We start from the raw sequence: 5,000 nt of genomic DNA, 5'->3' as shown, positions 1-5,000 counted from the left end.
ATCGCTAGGCTCAGGTCTAGCTGCCGTGCTTGGAATGCCCTTCCTTGGCAGGAAGCAGAGGGTGGTTTCGGTGAGCGAGCGAGCGAGCGAGCGAGCGGAGGCGGCAGCAGCTCGCCCGCGTCCTCAGGACCTCGGGGCCGATCTCGGGCCGGCCTTTGGGAAGGAAACCGGCTCTGAACCGGCTCGCGATGGACTCCGCCCGAGCGAGCGGGGCCCCCGCACGGGCGCCGGTTAACCGGCCGGCGGCTCTCCGGACCGGTCGAAGGGCTTTCGACCGGCTCCGAAGGGGGAAGCCGGAGGGGAATCCGGTGTGACGGCGGAAGGCGGAAGGACACGAGGACGGCAACGGATATCCAAACGTTTATTGAGGAGGAAAAACTCACCGATGCGGACGCCTTCGCCGGGAAGGAACGCCGAGGCCGTCTCCGCCGGGGAGCCGTCTCCGAGAGATGCCGCGCCGCCTCGGCGGCGCTCGGCCCTTCGAGGAGGTCCGGAGGAAGCGGAGTCGAGCTCCACCCTTTTCCGGGAGCGCGGCGTCGCGGTTTCGCGGCGTCGCTCTCGATATTCTACGTCGCGACGTCGCGCGCGCGCTACGCGTCTACGTATCCCAGGGGACGTCGCGGCCAGAGATAGCTCGCGGGAGGAGGATTATCTCGCTCCCAGGCTGGACTTCTCTCTCTCTCTCCCCCTCTCTCTCTGACTCTCGGGGCGCGAGGAGCGCTCCGGCCGCGTCCGTCGCCTGGAGTTCACAGCAGGCCTCTGGGTTTTCGGGGACTCTCTCTCTCTCTGTTTCGTTCGACGGACGAGCCTCGACGAGATCGTATTCTACGACGTTACCTCGTGCTCCGACACCGTATCTAGTAAAAGAAGTTTTCCCCCTTAGATTGCTGCCGCTGTTCTTTCCGCCCCCCTTTTTCCCCTCCCTTTCCGGGCCGGGGGCCCGACGGGGCGGCGGCGGCGGCGGCCCCCGTCGCGGGCACGGGTAAATCTAGGTGACCCGTGACACGCGGCGAAACGACTCTCACCTGTGCTCCCGCAGCTGACCCGACGCACGCCTCGGCCGATCCGTCAGAGGTCCGGCGCCGCGGCGACCCGTTCCCCGTACAGACGGAGAAGGGCTGAGGGATGCCGTCGCCGCGGGTAAACGGCGGCGAAAGCCTCCGAGTCGTCCCGTCGGAGCGCGCGAGGATTCGTCGGAGAAGGTCTCGTCGCCGGTACCCCGCGCTAGGCCTTCTCGCGTACCTCCTGGGGGCGACCGCGCCTGCTGCCGCCCTCGGGCGCCCGTAGGCCGGTGCGCGTCGCGTGGGAAAGAAAGGGGACGAGTCAAGAAAAATCCGCGGAGAGCGTCCTTTCGCACGGGCCGCTTCTGCCGAGCGAGCCCCCGTTCCCCCCCCCCCCCCCCTTCGCGTCCTCCCCCACCCGGAAACGCCTCCGCCTCCGTGGCCGCGGGGTCCGAGGCGGGAACCGCCTCCGCCGCGGCCAGAGCTCCGGCAGAAGAGGAACAAAGTCCCCTCTGTCCCGACCTACCGTCCAGCGAAATCGCAGCCGAGGGAACGGGCTCGGCGGAATCGGCGGGGAATAGAAGACCCCGGTGACCTCGACTCTAGTCCGGCGCTGCGAAGAGACGGGAGAGGTGCAGGATAAGTGGGAGGCCCACCCCCCCTCGGCGCTTCGGGCGGGAGACCCCCGCCGCGCCGCGGCCCGGCTGCCGGTGAAATCAGATCGATTTTTCGATTTTTTTTTTTTTTAATTTATTTTTTTTTTTTCCACCACGGTCTCCACTGGCGCGTGCTCTCTCTCTCGCTCTCTCTCCCCCCCCCCCACCCGCCATCCTTCTTTTACCCGGTCTCCAACCAGCGCCCCCCCACCCCGCACCCCCCCACGCCGGCCGAGAGAGCCGCGGGACTTTTTACATTTTCCCATTTATCCTTCCAACCCCCCCCACCCCCCGGCACCCTCGGCACGAGCCCGGGGACCGGAAGAGTCGAACGAGCGCGACTCGGCAACGGCGGCGCCCGCGCCCGCGCCCCCGCCCGCGCCCCCGCCCGCGCCCGCGCCCCCGCCCGCGCCCCCGCCCGCGCCCGCGCCCCCGCCCCCGCCCCCGCGGCCACCCCGCGCCTCCCGCCGGCCCACCTCTCTGCCGACCGCTGCCGTCTACCCGCTGTTCTTCCATCCTTACCCCGCCGAGGCGAGCGACCGCGCGCCGTCCGGGCCGACCGCCGTCCCGGATTTCCGGCAGACCGGCCGGAATTCCATCACCAACGGCCCTCCCGGTGGGCGCGGCCCCGGCTCGCGCACGCGCGCTTCCTCCGGAGGGCCGGGCCGCATCCGAGCCTGTCCGGCAGCGACCTCTAGAGTCCGGGGCGGAGCCGGGTAGACCGTGGCTACCGACTCGAGCGGCACGGGCAGAGACCCCTAGACAACGCCGCCGAGCCCGTGCCGCTCGGAGCCGGGTAGACAGTGCCGACCTAGTCGAGTCGCACGGGCAGCGCCCCCTAGCCTGCGCCGCCGTGCCCGAGTGCCGCTGTTAACCGGGTAGACCGTGCCGACCTAGTCGAGCCGCACGGGCAGCGCCCCCTAGCCTGCGCCGCCGAGCCCGAGTGCCGCTCGGACCCGGGTAGACCGTGCCGACCTGGTCGAGCCGCACGGGCAGCGCCCCCTGGCCTGCGCCGCCGAGCCCGAGTGCCGCTCGGACCCGGGTAGACCCAGCCGACCTAGTCGAGTCGCACGGGCAGCGCCCCCTGGCCTGCGCCGCCGTGCCCGAGTGCCGCTGTTAACCGGGTAGACCCTGCCGACCTAGTCGAGTCGCACGGGCAGCGCCCCCTAGCCTTCGCCGTCGTGTCCGAGTGCCGCTGTTAACCGGGTAGACCTTGCCGACCTGGTCGAGCCGCACGGGCAGCGCCCCCTAGCCTGCGCCGTCGTGCCCGAGTGCCGCTGTTAACCGGGTAGACCTTGCCGACCTACTCGAGCCGCACGGGCAGCGCCCCCTGGCCTGCGCCGCCGTGCCCGAGTGCCGCTGTTAACCGGGTAGACCCTGCCGACCTAGTCGAGCCGCACGGGCAGCGCCCCCTGGCCTGCGCCGCCGTGCCCGAGTGCCGCTGTTAACCGGGTAGACCTTGCCGACCTGGTCGAGCCGCACGGGCAGCGCCCCCTGGCCTGCGCCGCCGTGCCCGAGTGCCGCTGTTAACCGGGTAGACCGTGCCGACCTAGTCGAGTCGCACGGGTAGCGCCCCCTAGCCTGCGCCGTCGTGCCCGAGTGCCGCTGTTAACCGGGTAGACCCTGCCGACCTAGTCGAGCCGCACGGGCAGCGCCCCCTGGCCTGCGCCGCCGAGCCCGAGTGCCGCTCGGACCCGGGTAGACCGTGCCGACCTCCTCGAGTCGCACGGGCAGCGCCCCCTAGCCTGCGCCGCCGTGCCCGAGTGCCGCTGTTAACCGGGTAGACCTTGCCGACCTAGTCGAGCCGCACGGGCAGCGCCCCCTGGCCTCCGCCGCCGAGCCCGAGTGCCGCTCGGACCCGGGTAGACCCTGCCGACCTAGTCGAGCCGCGCAGGCAGCGCCCCCTGGCCTGCGCCGCCGAGCCCGAGTGCCGCTCGGACCCGGGTAGACCCTGCCGACCTGGTCGAGCCGCACGGGCAGCGCCCCCTGGCCCGCGCCGCCGAGCCCGAGTGCCCCTCGTAACCAGGTAGACCCTGCCCACCTACTCGAGTCGCAAGGGCAGCGAACCCTTGCTGCCGCCGCCGAGCACGAGTGTTTATCTGAGCCGGGTAGACAGTGCCGACCGACTCGAGCCACACGAAGAGCGACCCTTAGCCGCCGCCGCCGAGCCCGAGTGCCACTGGTTACCGGGTAGACCCTGCTGACCGACTCGAGTCGCACGGGCAGCGACCCCAAGCCGCCGCCGCTGAGCCCGAAAGCCGCTCGTAACCGGGTAGACCCCTGCTGAACTAGTCGAGTTGCACGGGCAGCAACGCCTAGCCGCCACCGCCCTGCCCGAAAGCCACTGGTAACCAGGCAGACCCTGCCGACCAACTTGAGTCGCACTGGCAGCGACCCCTAGCCGCCGCTGCCGAGCCCGAGTGCCACTCGTAACCGAGTAGACCCTTCCGACCGACTCGAGCCACAGGTGCAGCAACGCCTAGCCGCCGACGCTGAGCTCGAAAGCCGCTAATTACGAGGTAGACCCTGCCGACCGACTCGAGCCGCACGTGCAGTGACCTATTGCCGCCGCTGCCAAGCCCGAGTGCCGCTCGTAACCGGGAAGACCCTGCCGACCGACTCGAGCCGCACTGACAGCGACCCCTAGCCGCCGCCGCCGAGCCCGAGTGCCGCTGTTAACCGGGTAGACCTTGCCGACCGGCTCGAGACGGATGGGCAGCGACCCTCGGGCGCTGCCGCGGAACGTGCGAGCCGAACGCAGTGCACCGAGACCGTGCGTACTACGCTCCGATCGGCTCGGTCATTCCGCGGCGGAGGACAGTTGGTTGCATTCGCGCAGGCTCGGGTGCGCCGGCACGGTCCAACCTATCTCGGCGGGCTCCGCTCCACTCGATCGTTCCCCGGCAGAAGCCGGTTGTCGCTTCTGTGGCGGCTCGCGTGCGCCGGCACGGTTTCCCCGGCCCCGGCGGGCTCCGGTCCGCTCCGTGCTTCCGCGGCGGCAGACGGGCGTCTCAGCCGCGCCGGCTCGCGTGCGGCGGCACGGTGCAACCTATCTCGGCGGGCTCCACTCCACTCGATCGTTCCGCGGCATAAGCCAGGTGTCGCTTCCGTGGCGTCTCGGGTGCGCCGGCACGGTCTACCCGGCTCCGAGCGGCACTCGGGCTCGGCGGCGGCGGCTAGGGGTCGCTGCCCCTGCGGCTCGAACAGGTCGGCACGGTCTACCCGGCTCCGAGCGGCACTCGGGCTCGGCGGCGCAGGCCAGGGGGCGCTGCCCGTGCGGCTCGACCAGGTCGGCACGGTCTACCCGGGTCCGAGCGGCACTCGGGCTCGGCGGCGGCGGCTA

The 5,000-nt window shown here is 71.1% G+C and overlaps 1 long non-coding RNA gene across 1 annotated transcript; it reads right to left on the bottom strand.

Annotated features, from left to right (window-relative positions):
- Positions 1-344: 344 nt before the first annotated feature.
- LOC140264815 (uncharacterized) lies at positions 345-2,273 on the bottom strand. The gene is made up of 3 exons (XR_011906110.1): positions 2,134-2,273; positions 1,026-1,614; positions 345-857 (listed from the first exon to the last, which is right to left on the bottom strand). It is a non-coding gene; the product is annotated as an uncharacterized lncRNA (long non-coding RNA).
- Between the last annotated feature and the right edge of the window lie 2,727 nt (positions 2,274-5,000).

This window comes from Excalfactoria chinensis, unplaced genomic scaffold (assembly GCF_039878825.1).
Source record: "Excalfactoria chinensis isolate bCotChi1 unplaced genomic scaffold, bCotChi1.hap2 Scaffold_324, whole genome shotgun sequence".
NCBI lineage: Eukaryota > Metazoa > Chordata > Aves > Galliformes > Phasianidae > Excalfactoria > Excalfactoria chinensis.
Note: the sequence above shows the minus strand (reverse complement) of the source record. Positions and strands in the feature narration are given on the sequence as shown.